General features: G+C 34.4%; 1 non-coding gene across 1 annotated transcript; it reads left to right on the top strand.

Annotated features, from left to right (window-relative positions):
• The first annotated feature begins 4459 nt into the window (after positions 1-4459).
• Trnat-ggu lies at positions 4460-4534 on the top strand. Its single transcript has one exon. It is a non-coding gene; the product is annotated as a tRNA-Thr (tRNA).
• Positions 4535-16341: the final 11807 nt, after the last annotated feature.

The following is a 16341-nucleotide window of genomic DNA, read 5'->3' as shown; positions in this document are numbered from 1 at the left end:
TTATCCGTTTGAATCAGCAAAACGTATGTTTAAAACAATGTGTGTCAGGTTGTTTTTATAAAATCGACTTGTTGATTCACATATATTGCCGATTCAAATGACAAGTAGCTTGTTGTTTGAACCAAAGAGCACGTAGGCGCTATTTTAACCAAAAAACTTGTTGAACGAACATGAAAACTGGTTGTATTTTCTCTCAGTGAATGTATGGAACAGCCAAATTTTTTCGCGATTTCAGTATTGTGTTACCGTATAATCGCCGTCAATAGAAATTGTCAACAATGTAAACAAACCATTCTATAAAATATCAATATTCTTGAGGAACATATGTTTTTTTTTTTTATAAATGGGCTTACTTTTGACCACAGACTAGCCAAAGGCAAAGACGTGGCCTACGATGGAGTGAGCTCGCCCAGAAGATGCCTGTTCACTCTTGATTTGAAGGTTGCGGATGGATGTGATATGAATTGATTAAATAACACATGGATTTAGCCCTATCTAATGAGTCAGAATGAAAATTAAAGACATTACAAGGTTTGCTTACATTGTTCACAAGTTCTATTGACGGCGACTTTAACCAGCTCGTAGTAACCAGCGTAGCTCCAGATTCCTGGAGACTAGTTCGAATTTCAAAAATCAGCAAATCAGCTTCTTTTGTAACAACTGTCAAAACAAATTCGAACGACTTCCTAATATAAAAACGAATTGAGTGACGTCACGGTCAATTCAGTTACTTTACCTGACTTATTAAATAGAAATTGGATTTAAAAATAACTTATATCCATGTTTTTCTGATAATTCTGATACTTTATTTTGTGCAAGGTATAAAATATTTTATTTTAAGAACAGTCAAGTTCCCTTAGGGATGACGACTACATAAAAAAGTGTCATTCTGTTTAGTCCGTCAGTTAGATCGTCCAAAAATACTGAACACATATTTTTCACTTTTTCTAGTTAATAAAAAAAATACAAAGATATAGAGCATCAAAGTTCCGGAGTGGGGGCTTGTGACGTCACTTCTAAGTAAAAATTAAAATTTTGAAAAAAAAACCCCGACTGCGACAACAGTAGACCGATTTTCATGAAACATGGCTAAGAACACTCCCGACTAACTCAGCTTTCAGACAAAAAAAAAAGACTAAATCTAAATCGGTTCATCCGTTCCGGAGCTACGATGCCACAGACAGACACACACACAGACAGACAAACAGATAGACAGACAGACAGACAGACGGACAGACAGACAGACAGACGGACAGACAGACAGACATGTCAAACTTATAACACCCCGTCGTTTTTGCGTCGGGGTTTAAAAAGCAAAGCAGTCAAATAACTCTAGTCAATTCATACACTTATTTTCCTATTCATATTTTACTCTAGACGCTTAAGCATAATTTTATTTTCACCACACCAACTGTTAAAGGCTTACTTTGCTATTTGAAAACAGATAGCAAAATTGCATTTTATCCACAAAAGTGTAAAGTAATTTCATATAAATTTTAACTTGATGTCTGGCAGGCTGGTAGAATTTACCTAGGGCATTTATTTTTGTGATGAGCACAGATATTTGTTCCTGAGTCATGGATGTTTTCTATGTATATAAGTATTTATTAGCCTTCTTGAGCTTACCGTGGGGCTCAGTCAATCTGTGTAAGAATGTCCTATAATATTTTTTTATTTATTTTTACCTATAAATTATGATTTTGAATTATAAGTATTAAATAAATTGATGGATTTGATTGAATTTGATGTTTTATAGTTAGTATTTTGTTAGTGTTGGTGTGGTGAAAAAAATAAAATTGTGTTTCACTCGCTTCGCTCGCGGTTCAATATTGGAATCTTTCGCTTGCTCGCTTATTAATAACTATTTCTCCTTTCCGTATTTATACGCATGGGCCCCTCTAGGGACGAAACCCAAAACCTCAAAAAACGAAGAATCGTAGAAATCCTCGTCAGCTGATATTTTGACAGTTTAACCGGATATCCTGGCCGTTTTTCCGTCGCGTCGCAAATTGTAACACGACAGCTGACAAGCTTCAACTCGCCCTAATCGAGTTTCAGTGGTTCCCTGAATCTTTTGTAGGGTGTAACCACAGTATAATAAAGAGTCCTATCGTACAGTATGGCTACTCCCGCTCCCCGCTGAAAGTGCCGCCCACCCCCGCTCGGTTACCTCACAGTTACCGCCTGTCAAAAACGCGAACAGTCGACCTATCATATCTCACTCATACTAGCATGGTACGCGTTCACCTACACGAGCTTAGACTGTCTGAACGCGCTTCTTTCATATTTTTGATCGCCAGTGTGCGAGGTGTGGTGTAACCAGGTGTAACTGAACATTTCTTTTTTTTTTGCCATTTTTATTTTTTATTTTTTTAGGGAATTTTAGATCAATTGTACTCAGAATCACGAGTACTTTCAATCTCACTGGGAGACAAAAAGTGTCCCAGAATTTCCATACATTTTTGTTAACTTTCCTCTTTTGTTACCCCACACAACGTGTACAGAATATGAAATGGTAACAAAATAAAAAAAAATCCTATGGGACAAATTTTTTAACTAATAGGTTTGAAAAAGCTACTGATACTGAGTAGAAATAGCATAATTTCACATTTCATAATAGTGGCAAAAAAAAAGGAAACGCTCAACTATGAAAGGCACAAATTTAATAACATTGTTTTTATCATCATCATCCTTGCGTTATCCGGGCATTTGCCACGGCTCTTGGGAGTCTGGGGTCCGCTTTGACAATAAATCTCAAGATTTGGCGTAGGCCCTAGTTTTACGAAAGCATTGCCATCTGACCTTCCAACCCGAAGGGTAACTAGACCTTATTCGTAGACCGGTTTCCTCACACTGAGAGAAAATACAACCAGTTTTCATGTTCGTTCAACAAGTTTTTTGGTTAAAATAGCGCCTACGTGCTCTTTGGTTCAAACAACAAGCTACTTATCATTTGAATCGGCAATATATTTGAATCAACAAGTCGATTTTATAAAAACATTCTGACACATATTGTTAACATACGTTTGGCTGATTCAAACGGATAAACCGCAACAAGTCGAACTTGTTAAATTCACAATGCAAATTTCTCTCAGTGCACGATGTTTTCCTTTGCAAGCAATTGGCAAATATCAAATGAGTTCCGAAAAACTCATTGGTACGAGTCGAGGTTTGAACCCGTGACCTCCGACCGCGATTTTGACACTTAAATGTAAGTTTAGTGTTCCTATGATAAAAAAAATTGCTCTATTTCTACTCTTTTTTCTCAATCTTTGGGGTAGCGCACCTTTAGGGTGGCGTATAGCGATATTTACCGACAGCATAAATTAAATATAACAAGATCATACCATCCCATACATTAAAATGCGACCGCCTACAAACGCGCTTACACTCCACCACACATAGATGGCGCCACAAAAAATGCCTTATTGCCACCGATTATTTGTAGATTGGCATTAAGTGTCAATTCCGAGCCGTACATGTATGTCAAAAGTATCACTTAACGCCATCTACAAGTATAATCGAAAGCTACAAGACATTTTTTTTGTGGCGCCATCTATATGTGGTGGAGTGTAAGCGCGGTCTTAGGCGGTCGCATTTTAATGTATGGGATGGTATGATCTTGTTATATTTAATCTATGCCGACAGACAACTACATCATATTAAGACGATAAGGTAGGGGTCAGTTCTCCATACAAACGCTCTCGACTATTTCCTCCCTGGTTTTTGAAGATAGAGCAATGATTTTTTCAACACAGATTGTTATTATTTTTATCTGTGTCGGACCGTTTTGATTTTTTTGATTTTCTTCTTTTTAAAGACTCTAGAGAAAATCAAAAATTTCCAAAAACGGCCTTTTTCATTGTGGCGCAAAAAAAGGTGTGATACTCAAGATTGGTAACAATTAGCCAAAAAAGCTAAACGGTCCGACATAGATTATTTCATTCTTATTCAGATTCTCAAATTTCGTTCCGATTGATTAAGTTTTGAAGGAAGCGGAACCTCGATTTTAAAGATTTTTTTGAAATATCTTTTGACTGAGTTGTTCTTAATGGACAATTTTTTTTCGATAAATCTAGTTAATAACACTTGTATATTTAACTAAAATTCCCAAGTTGAAAGGGGGGCTCCTTTCCATTTTAGCATTTTCGCTACCGTATCCTCTTAAGAAATCACCAGTAACAATGTGCAAGCAGCATTACAATTAAACTGTGATCGTAGTGTATGTGGTGTGGTGTGCTTATTTTCTCCTACTAATATTACACGAGCAATATTTGCACTGCTTACTGTGTGTGGCTTACAAGGCGTTACTGCGTGTCTAAATTCAGGTTTTAATACTTTTAATGTAAGATTTTGAACAAAATGTGAACAAATAAATAATTTTAATTTTTAAATTTTTTTTTTTTAATGTGTTGATGTGAGACTTTTAGATACCTCAATTATACAAATCTATACAACTGGCAGGCGGGTGGTCTAGTGGTGAAGACGTTAGCCGGGTAAACTGAAGACCCGGGTTCGATTCCCGGCTCGGCCACCAGTGGACCTTGCCGTTTTTTCTTTCGTGTATGATATCTATTTCAATTTATACAAATCTATTCAAATGCTTCAAAAATTCAACATCATTAATGTGTAGGTATCTACCTACACACGTACACTAAAATGTTTTAAAATTTTACATCGTGTTTCTTTTTCGTTTTTCATTAAATTTGACAAATCGTTCACCAAAACATTCTACAAGCCCCCAACACCAACAGGCAGCGTGCCCAGGAGGCTGGCCGCAATCCCTCGCTGAATGTCAATGTTTAAAACGCAGGTGAAAAACCGGCCAAGAGCGTGTCGGGCCACGCTCAGTGTAGGGTTCCGTAGTTTTACGTATTTTTCTCAAAAACTACTGAACCTATCAAGTTCAAAACAATTTTCCTAGAAAGTATTTATAAAGTTCTACTTTTGTGATTTTTTTCATATTTTTTAAACATACGGTTCAAAAGTTAGAGGGGGGGGGACGCACTTTTTATTCCTTTAGGAGCGATTATTTCCGAAAATACTAATATTATCAAAAAACTATCTTAGTAAACCCTTATTCATTTTTAAATACCTATCCAACAATATATCACACGTTGGGGTTGGAGTGAAAAAAAATATCAGCCCCCACTTTACATGTAGGGGGGGTACCCTAATAAAACATTTTTTTCCATTTTTTATTTTTGCACTTTGTCGGCGTGATTGAAATACATATTGGTACTAAATTTCAGCTTTCTAATGCTAACGGTTACTGAGATTATCCACGGACGGACGGACGGACTGACGGACAGACAGACATGGCGAAACTATAAGGGTTCCTAGTTGACTACGGAACCCTAAAAACAGCTACATAGTTAATTAATTAAAATATCAATCTCGAAGCAAGGTTAGCCACTCGATATGACCTGATGCAGCCTTCATCATTTAGGTTAACGCTAAAATACTAGCCATAAAATATATGAATAATAATAAAATACATAGTGGTAGTCTTATAATGTTGCTAAATTAGTATCGTGCGATCCAAGCGAAACCGCTGTGATTTTACTTTGATAAAACCATAGAGAAATAAGTAAAGGGAAGAGTTGTAACTTCATACATTAGTAAATGCAAGTTATTTGTAGTGACATCTAACCTAGCGTCATTTACGCGTCAATCACGTGTGAAATAGCTTATATTATCAGTGCCATTACTGGACACTAGGTGCCAATATTAAAACAGTTTATAACTTTTATTACAAGCAGAAGGCATTGAAAACAGAGTACTGCTATTGTAATATTAGCTAAAAATTGGTGAGCATTAGCATTAGACTTTTTGTTCGTCGCGGCATCTATTGACAAGTAGCAGTACTGATAAATTGATAATTTACGCTAGTTAACTTGTGATTGACGCGTGAATGGATGCATAAAACCAAAATCGGCCAGTGCAAGCCGGACCATGCATATGGGGAGGGTTCCGTGTTTATTTTTACTCAGTAACGGCTTCGCTAATCTTGTTTAATTCTAATTTTCGTTCTTAGAAAGTATTTATCAAGCTTTGTGTTCTGAAATTATTTCATATTTTTTTGATCTCGCTGTTCGGTAGGAATGGCACATTTGTAGATTTGATGAGCGATATCTCCGAATAAATGTACTGATTAAACAAAACCTTGTCGAAAATTTGGGGCACGAACTCCTGTATTTTTTTGTGATAGCTTAGTGTTTGATATAAATATGGGTATAGTTGCAACTGGTCTTAAACGCAAAATGGCCATGAAGGTCCATGTATGATGTAGTAGGTTAGGTTCGTTAGGTATATTCAAATGGCTGAAGGCCAAACTGTACAGAATAGGAGCCCCGCGTAAGCGGAGCTCCGTCGATATCACTTTAAAGTTAAGATACTTAAAACGGAAAAAAATATTGCGGATATTTTGCGTTTTAGAGCGTTTTCAGAATTTGGGACACTCCAATTAGCGTAAGTTGTTAACAAAAATTAACTCGCTGTCAGTTTTGTGACGACAATTAAGCGTAAAATCTGTCTAAAAATGTACTTTTATCACATTCTGAATGTAGATTATCGCTCAAAGTGTATGTATCTACTTAACACAAAAACAATATTTTTATAGTAAGTTATCGCCACAAAACTGACAGTGAGTTAATTTTTGTTAACTTACGCTAATTGGGGGGTCTCAAATTCTGAAAATGCTCTTTAGACCAGTTGCTACTAACTTTAAATGTTCAAAGGTTCCAGCTTGATTCCTCCACGCGTCCCGGCGGAAAAAGATCTTGAAAGACGGAAAGTGATCCTATTAAGAATTCCGCAATTCCGGAAAAAACGGAACCCTCTAAAAAGTCACACCAGAGTCAGAGATTCAGTCAGTGAGATTGACGTTCGCGATGTATAATGGATGGTGAATATTGAGATGTTGTCTCGTTTGAACCGAGGCAAGGGTCAATGCTATCAGGGTTTTATTATCTAGTAGCTTACAAAGTGGCTATATTGGCTTGAAGGAGGCATGTTCAGTAGTAGTCTCAATACCAACACGCTTTGAAATGAAGGTTAGGTGATATTTATATCAAGCTATGTAAAATATCAACAAATCTATCACATCTTACATTACATGAATTGCCGTCAGTCAATATATACGTAAGTATAGGTACATACAAACTATTTGTTATAATGGCACCTATTATCCCGTGATATAAGGTAACAAATTTTCGACCTAATTTGCGTACAAGAATTGTGTGATACATTTTGCAAATATATAATTATAGGTATATTTAGTTTGCCTTTTCTACTCGAGCTCAGTGGTCCATGAACGGACCCTTTTTACATTAATTTGTTGTCTACCTACTTATAGTATAATAGTATCTTTCGAGTAAGACCCTCGTCAGTGCAAGTCAGTCGGAAACTAGCAGCTAGAACAAAATTCATCCGAATTGAATCTGACACAAGTGCCTCCGTACTTTGCATGAGTTAATAATGGCTATATCTGTATGTATAGTCAACCAATTGGAACCCTAGGCCACTCTACAGCCATGTCAAAATGACAAGCAGTAAGAGACTTCTTACAACCTGATTTATAACGTCACTATGACATAGTTCTACAGTGGCCTAGGGTTCAATTGGTTGACTGTATAGGTACTATATATCTGTATTCTACTAGTCTCAGTCACGAATTTACAACCTGATTTGATATTGATTCTTAGTTTTAAGTTATTCGCAGCGCATCTCAAAATGTGCGAGGCGGACAATCTGATACCTACATATTTACATACATAAAATCACGCCTTTTTTTATGTTTTTCCCACTCAGAATCACGAGCCCTTTCGATCTTGGACAAAAAACAAGAGACAAAAAAATGGTCTCAAAATTATCTATTATTTTGCATACTTCCACTTTGTAACGGCTTACAAAGTGTTTGAAAAATGGTAACGAAGTGGGAAAAATTAATTTGGGACGGTTTTTTCAGCCTAGTAGGATGAAAAGGGCTCGTAATTCTGAGTAGGAAAAACATTAAATTTACCTATTTTAGAATAAAAAGGTTTTGAATCTTTCGCCAAAATGCCCAATATGAGATTGCAGTGATAGGTCATTGTCAGCCTCTCGCCAACGTCAGAATTGATTGCATTTAACTTCAAACTTGGGTAAATCCAGTCTGCTGTAAGGTAGATTACCTTTCAGATCATTTTACATTTTTTATATACCTATTCAACCTTAAAACAGAATGGATTTACCCAAGTTTGAAGTTAAGCAACACGATTTAACTCATATCCCACAGTCGGCTTTTACAACACCCACGGGAAGAAAGGGGTTGGTGAAATTCTTAACCCGTCACAACACGGAAGACTCTGATACCTATGGGCATGTTAAGAAATTGGGACCCAAGATTAGTGACGACAATAAGAATTTTGTGTGAAACCCAACTTTTTCCATGTTGTAAATGTAGATTTATTGCCTACAGTTTGTGTAATTAACACAAAAGTAATATTTTTATGAAAATTTCATGCTTAAGGGTATCAACTCAACTCAACTCAACTGTATGGCAAAGCCAGTTATTTTTAGAATGAAAACTATTAAATGGAATAATTCTGAATAAGCCGCCGCTGGTCGCCGGTCAAGGCGTTGGCCTCGCTCCGCGGCACTCGCCACACAGCCTCTCACCAACAACCAGCATACCCTGACCCCACAACACCCAACAACAGTGCAACAGCAGAGCTAAACATTACACTGGTCGTTCTGAGGATGTGGGAATAGCCCTTCTTACGTGCGTTATAAAATCGGTTACACAATTTTCGAGCCTACTCTAATAAGATAGGCGGGTTGGTTCGCTTTCGGTTAACATCGATTGGCTGTTATCCAACTGCAATAAAAACAATTTCAGATTAATTTTCAACAGAAACTTGCTTTAATTGCAGAAGCATTAAGGAGCGTTTAGGTATCGAACTCCACGATTATTTATGTTTTTTTTTTTATTCATAATTAAGGCGCACAAAACAGGCAACATTCAATATATTATTATTTATAATAGCTATATGTAGGTTTAAAATAAGAATGCCGTCCAAAACATGCATGCACAGCAAGAAAAAATATATTAATAAATGAGTATTAAAACCTATCCTAAAATAACAAATTACCTACATTTTTTTATCACTTTCAATTAAATTAAAATTAAAAAATTAAACAAATCATATTATTATTAATATAATATAATATAAACAAATCATAATTACCCATAGCATATAATTAGCTCGGATACTTTAATTGCATTCAAAAGAACGTTATGTTCAGAAGAAAGAATCACATTTGCGATTGGAGCTCATCGGTCAGTCATTCGTTTCAAACTACCTAAAAGTGAACTGACAATCAGTAGTTGATATTACCTCTTACCTGAATTTGGGCTGAATCGGTACATTGTGGGACACCTATTATAATTATGAGTCCATGACTCCTACTCCTTTGTTAGTTATATAATAAAAATAATAAGCTATATGGTATAGATTATTGAAAGTTGTTAAATGATAAATAAAAATAAAATGATTATTATTGTGGTTTTATTGAAAATAAACATATGGGTATGTTTTTAAATTCGTATAACTGTATTTGTACCACCTTTGTACATAAAAACATTATCAATATTAACAACATGTCAAACATGTATACACCTGGTTCAACACAAATCAAAATAACGTAAACAAAGTAAATATATGAATATTCTTTAAAATAGTCTGATGGAAAGAGGATATAACAAAAACCATGTTTATACACCTTAATTTATAAAATGTCTCAATAAGCAGAATTACTTTAATATTTAAGCAATATTTAAACATTATTATTTTATTTACTAAGCAATAAACCAATATATGAATAAATAGCAAATCAATATCTACTATAAAAATAATTTCATTAAATCACAGCAATATAGAAAACAATAAAATGAAGCATGATCGTACCTCTTGTTGTCTTGTCGCTTAACCAGAACAAAGTGTCCGACAACTGAGCTATAGTATGAATTTTCTGAGATGAACTTTTCGGTTTTGCCCTAATCTGCTAAACAAAGGCCTTTGTTTCTATTATTCGCCGCGGTTGGCTCCCGTTTCCACAGCACGTGCACGTCTCAGTGTAGTTAAAAAGCAACTATCATGATATCAATAAGGTTCAAATTTATTAAACAGTTTGCAGTGTGCAGGTAACTTTTTTTGAAGATGAAAAAACGTGTTATCTTTTTAGGCTTTTTATGGATTTGAACCTTATTGCTATCATGATAGTTGCTTTTTAACTACACTGAGACTTTAGCACGTGCTGTGGAAACGGGAGCTAACCGCGGCGAATAATAGAAACAAAGGCCATTGTTTAACAGATTAGGGCAAAACCGAAAAGTGCATCTCAGAAAATTCATACTATACCTGGGCCCCATTTAATAAACATTACAATTCAACAATTTTGTAAAAAAGTGACATATTTGTAAAATTTTGCTACAAGTGCTGTTTAATAAAACCTACAAATAAGTAAGAAACCTACAATTAGAAAACGTACAATTGTAACCATTGTAAAAGCCGTTTAATAAACATTTAAATATGTAAAAAATGCCTGTAGTTTACAATGACAACATTGTACTCACAAATTTGTAATGGTAACTTACAATTTACATGAAATGTAAATTTTCAACAAGTTCTCTATCATTTGGTTTACCGTTTAACTGTTTAATATTAAGTATGGAAATAAAAAAAAAAATATTGTCTCTCATTTACGTAAATAAGGATATTTTGTTTGGTCTGTTTAGTGAAAAATTAATCGCACGAGATTAAAATAAAGAAGTGGATAGTGTTGGGGATATTACCAGGTTGATGATGAAAACTATTACTTGTACCATCACATTTACTTTATTCACTTATAACAAACATATTAACAACCAATTTACAATAAATAATTCAAGACTTCTTCACTACTACTCGTCTGTACTCGAACTGGCCACCGTCACTGCTTGTCCGCCATTTTTATAACATTCCAACATGGCGGAAACCCAGTGACTACTATTAGTCAATTGATATTCTTTAATACTTTCATCATAAATGACAGTAAGATAAATCAAAATAAGGCATTAATAAATAATTACTCTAACAGCTCGGCCATCCTGTTCGAGGCGAGACCCTTCGCCAAAACTTAATGTGAAATAATTCAAAAGAAAGACAATATCAGTTTATACAAGAAAGATTATAAAAGTGTAGTATAATATGCATTTGAAATAATTCTTAAACAATAGAAATACAAAACATCACTTCACTTCATACCGATACCTTTACCACATAATTACGATATGCTATAAAATGGATTTTTAAATATTTCCATAAATCTTATCAAGAAATATAGGCCCGTGAAAAATAAATATATGAATAACATTAACTTCGATACAATTAAATTAATTAAATTAATTACATCTAATTAAATTCATTACATCCAATTGAATTCATTACATCTAATTAAATTATGATAATTAAATTAATTTCACAAGTTATAAACATATTTAAGTAAACAATGCAACACTTCATTTCACACTTCACTCGCGAAACAAGCAAAAAGAACATATTTACACGGTTTTATGACATCACCACCTTATCACACGATTGAATGAAATTCCCGTGCCGCCACGGGCTTCGGCAACATGATGTACCCGTCCGCTGCAACAGCATCATGGGCCACCCAAGCTCTGTCAGCCTGGATAGTGCTGCCGATGCTGCTCATCACGGACGCCGGACATTGCGCCGCCAGACGCAAGCTCGCATACCATGCCAGCATATGAGGACCCACGGTGGACGATCGAAACAGAGGTATCTTTACCCTGACCCTCTCACCTGGGCACTCCTGGGTCGGAAGTGAATCTACACCCCGACCCTCTCACCTGGGCACTCCTGGGTGGTAAACGAATACCAGACCCTGGCCCTTTCACCTGGACGCTCCTCGGTCCTTGATCTGAAACTTGCAACACTTTCTTTAGGAACATAATTTCGACTGTCTTCGAAATTATGGTAAAACGATTATGGTTCGGTAATCAATTCAATAAGTCATAATGTATCGATAGTCGTTATGATTAATTAAATTATTGTCATCGCCTATTAATATATCTACTGTTTATATATACTGAGTATATATAAGATTTTTCAGATGTATATATCATACACATTTACAGAATCTTTAAATACTCAAATGACCTGTCAATAAAATATCGCGCCTAGTTAATATTTACCATTTGTAACGTAAACATATTATATTACGCAACCATTTAAGACTAATCGCAAGTACACGACTACGGTGTAGGTCCTTATTATTATTATTTTTATCCTGTTATTATTATTATTATTTTAGGTACTAGCTAAGATTGATGCAATAGTATGCCGAAATAGAAAAACTCTTTGTAGATATACTATTTAGGTTACAGGTCAACAATAGCGACACCCGTCAGACATTATATACATAATCTCTTTTTTTTTATATATACCGTGTCGTATGAAAAACCAAATACGATATCCGACGTATCTTTATTCGCGCTGATTACAAGCCGCAAGTGGTAAGCAATTCATTTAATTATCAAAAGATCTATTCACACATAAAGCAAGTATATATTTTCTTTTCATGAAGAGCTATCGCGAATTTAAAGACAAAAGATTATTAATGTTTGCTCTCTAGATTTCAAATTGCACATTTTCAATTTATTTCTTTAATCTATGAAAGGGAAACTAGTCGTTAGTAACGATTTTATTTTAAATCTAATAGGTCTCTTCATAACCGATACAAAGTTTAAGTACTTCACTTTTAATATTTTACGAGCTAAACCTGCTAGGTATTAAGTTTTATATGTTATCAATAAAGTCTCTTTTTTTGTTACTTTATTCTTGATCACCTAGGACTATAAAACATGTAAAGAACTGGATACACGTATTACAAGTAGCCAAAAGATAAATATGTAATTATTGCTGTACTGCTTTATCCAATCAAAAGTCGCAAATAATATACATTCTGATATTAAGGCACAGTCATTTATGTTGTACTTTTATATTAATGTTTCATGTATTTATAAAGGTTGAAATGAAAGTCTTTCACGTTCATCAACGTGCTTAAATGTTATGCACGTATATCCACGCGCTTTGAATCTCGCACGTTCATCCACGCGCTTTAAATCTCGCACGTTCATCCACGCGCTCTAAATCCCGCACGTTCATCCGCGTGCGTCAACCATATTCCACAAGATACGATTCATTGTGCAATACCCTGGCTCAAGTCATTATTTTATACTGGGGCCAAAATACTCGAGTTTACGCGTACATATGACTCTATGACCTACATATGACTGACTCTACATATGACTGACTCTACATATGACTGACTCTACATATGACTGACTCTACATATGACTGACTCTACATATGACTGACTCTACATATGACTGACTCTACATATGACTGACTCTACATATGACTGACTCTACATATGACTGACTCTACATATGACTGACTCTACATATGTCTGACTCTACATATGTCTGACTCTACATATGACTGACTCTACATATGACTGACTCTACATATGACTGACTCTACATATGACTCTACATATGACTCTACTTATGACTCTACTTATGACTCTACATATGACTCTACATATGACTCTACATATGACTCTACATATGACTCTACATATGACTCTACATATGACTCTACATATGACTCTACATATGACTCTACATATGACTCTACATATGACTCTACATATGACTCTACATATGACTCTACATATGACTCTACATATGACTCTACATATGACTCTATATATGACTACATGTGCCATCACCCGTCATGTCACATGCACCATAATATATAAGCATATCAAGATTGAATCGTTATTCTCAAGAAGCAAACAGATATTACTAATAGTCTGAAACATGTCTTAATGATATTTATTCACACCATAGATGTTATTTTTCGATTTCCCATCGAATTATCACCCATGATCACCATGGTAAAATGCGAAGAATTTTATTTTATACGTTACTTTGATTAAATAATTCTGCCATCACTGGCCATTATAAAATAGTATTCATAAATGTGGTAGCATACCGTCAACAATCAAAATGAGATCAATCAGTCCAATTCGTGAAATAAAACGTTGAAAAACAACACATTTCAATTCGTTGAGTTTTAAAACTTTAAAACGCTAAACATTTTTATAACGAGTTATCATAAAATATCTGAAGATGATTAGAGATACAACTTACTCTCCATTATTCATACCAGGGGTTGGCAACCTTATTATCAAAGTTGTTTATTTAAATTCAGTACTTAACAGAATTAAACTACCCACAATTGCACAACTTCAATTTTAACGGTTAATATAATATGTTAAATTCACTATTAAATATGTATTTGCAAATGAACAGGAATCGTTTTTGTTCAAAATCGTACTTAAAGCATTAAATATCAAAATTAAGAACTGCATTATAATTCTCAGTTTGAATTGAGATCAACTTTTCATAAGTATACATAATTTTTACCAATCTTGTGTTACCGGACACGAGGGATTAAATTATTGACGTACTTTATGAGAACATATTTTACACAGCGTATTTCATTCAGTATGAATGTTTAATTGTTTATCTGATCTGTATAACTTGATAAGCTCGAATATGTATAATTATATTATAATAACAGAATACAACAGCAGGACAATTGCCTCGTTGGAATAAATTACACCACTTTTCGGAAACAACATAAAATGGCTTGTGTTTAACAACTCGAGGCATCGTTAAATAAAGCAGTCGTTTAATCAGAACTTTATTTCTATTGATAAGATACAAATTTACTTTACTCATAATTCCACGATTTCCTTATGCCAATTAATTTATGAAATTTTACTGTCACAAACTGAATGACGTATCATATGACGGCGCTTATTGTGTATCCAGAATATACTAGTCATATAGTTATCAGATTTATGTGTTTCAATAACTAATGGGCAATGTAATGTTACACACCTTTTGTAAAAAGATTTTTAGGTACAAAAGTAAGTCATCTTTTAAATAAAACAATAATGAGAGCTCATCAATTTATACTGCCATGAGGGTAGATTATCAAACCAGTTTCAGAACATGAAGTTTAATTTTAAGAAATAAATATAATACATGTCTCACTTACCAAAGCAATTTAAATGCACGTTTCGTTAAATAAATCCGTTACATTATTTTGACTAAAAAAAAAAAAACCTTACACTTGTGCGGCGTGGCAAAAATCTTATCGATTTTTGTTTCGTCCAACTTCTGAACTGTTGGGGATATTACCAGGTTGATGATGAAAACTATTACTTGTACCATCACATTTACTTTATTCACTTATAACAAACATATTAACAACCAATTTACAATAAATAATTCAAGACTTCTTCACTACTACTCGTCTGTACTCGAACTGGCCACCGTCACTGCTTGTCCGCCATTTTTATAACATTCCAACATGGCGGAAACCCAGTGACTACTATTAGTCAATTGATATTCTTTAATACTTTCATCATAAATGACAGTAAGATAAATCAAAATAAGGCATTAATAAATAATTACTCTAACAATAGAGATTGCCGATCTACTGAAATCCTTGAATATGTATAAAAAAAAGGCTAGAATACTCCATATGCATCTGCTACCACATGATATTGAGAGCCACAGCTCATCCAGTGCAACGCACACAAAATCTGTTCAGTGTGTGAAAGAGCTGCATTTCTATTAGTCTCACTTTGAAGATAACCCCCCTATTTGGCCTATTGCCCTATTCTTAAAAGTAAATATTCGACGGTAGTTATGCTCACCCGGAATTTTTCATTGAACGTAAAATCCGTTACATCCAAAGTAAAATGTATCCTTTTACGAAAAATTCGTCGATATTCATAATCGTCCCATTACTGTCACTACTAGTTGTTAGAACCATATTTTTTGATTATGCAAATCGTAAAGCACACTTCAAATCGAGTTTTGACAGAGCATTAATCTCCTGTCAGAATTGTACTACAATTTACATAATATGTAAACTTGTAATTACAATTATGTGTTCAATAAAGCACATTTCCTTACAAAATTGTTAAAAATCACCTGTCAAGTGAAAATGTTTATTGAACAGAAATATGTAAAATTGTAGCTTAACTAGTACAATTATGTAAATTTTCCACTATGACAAATTTGTAACTTGTAATTTTTATTGAACAGAAACTTGTAGAATTGTAACTTGTCGGTACAATTTACAATTTACAATTTGTATTGTTTATTAAATGGGGCCCTGGCCTTTTAAAGCATTTAGAACAAAGGGC

Source organism: Leguminivora glycinivorella, chromosome 15, assembly GCF_023078275.1.
Source record: "Leguminivora glycinivorella isolate SPB_JAAS2020 chromosome 15, LegGlyc_1.1, whole genome shotgun sequence".
NCBI lineage: Eukaryota > Metazoa > Arthropoda > Insecta > Lepidoptera > Tortricidae > Leguminivora > Leguminivora glycinivorella.
Note: the sequence above shows the minus strand (reverse complement) of the source record. Positions and strands in the feature narration are given on the sequence as shown.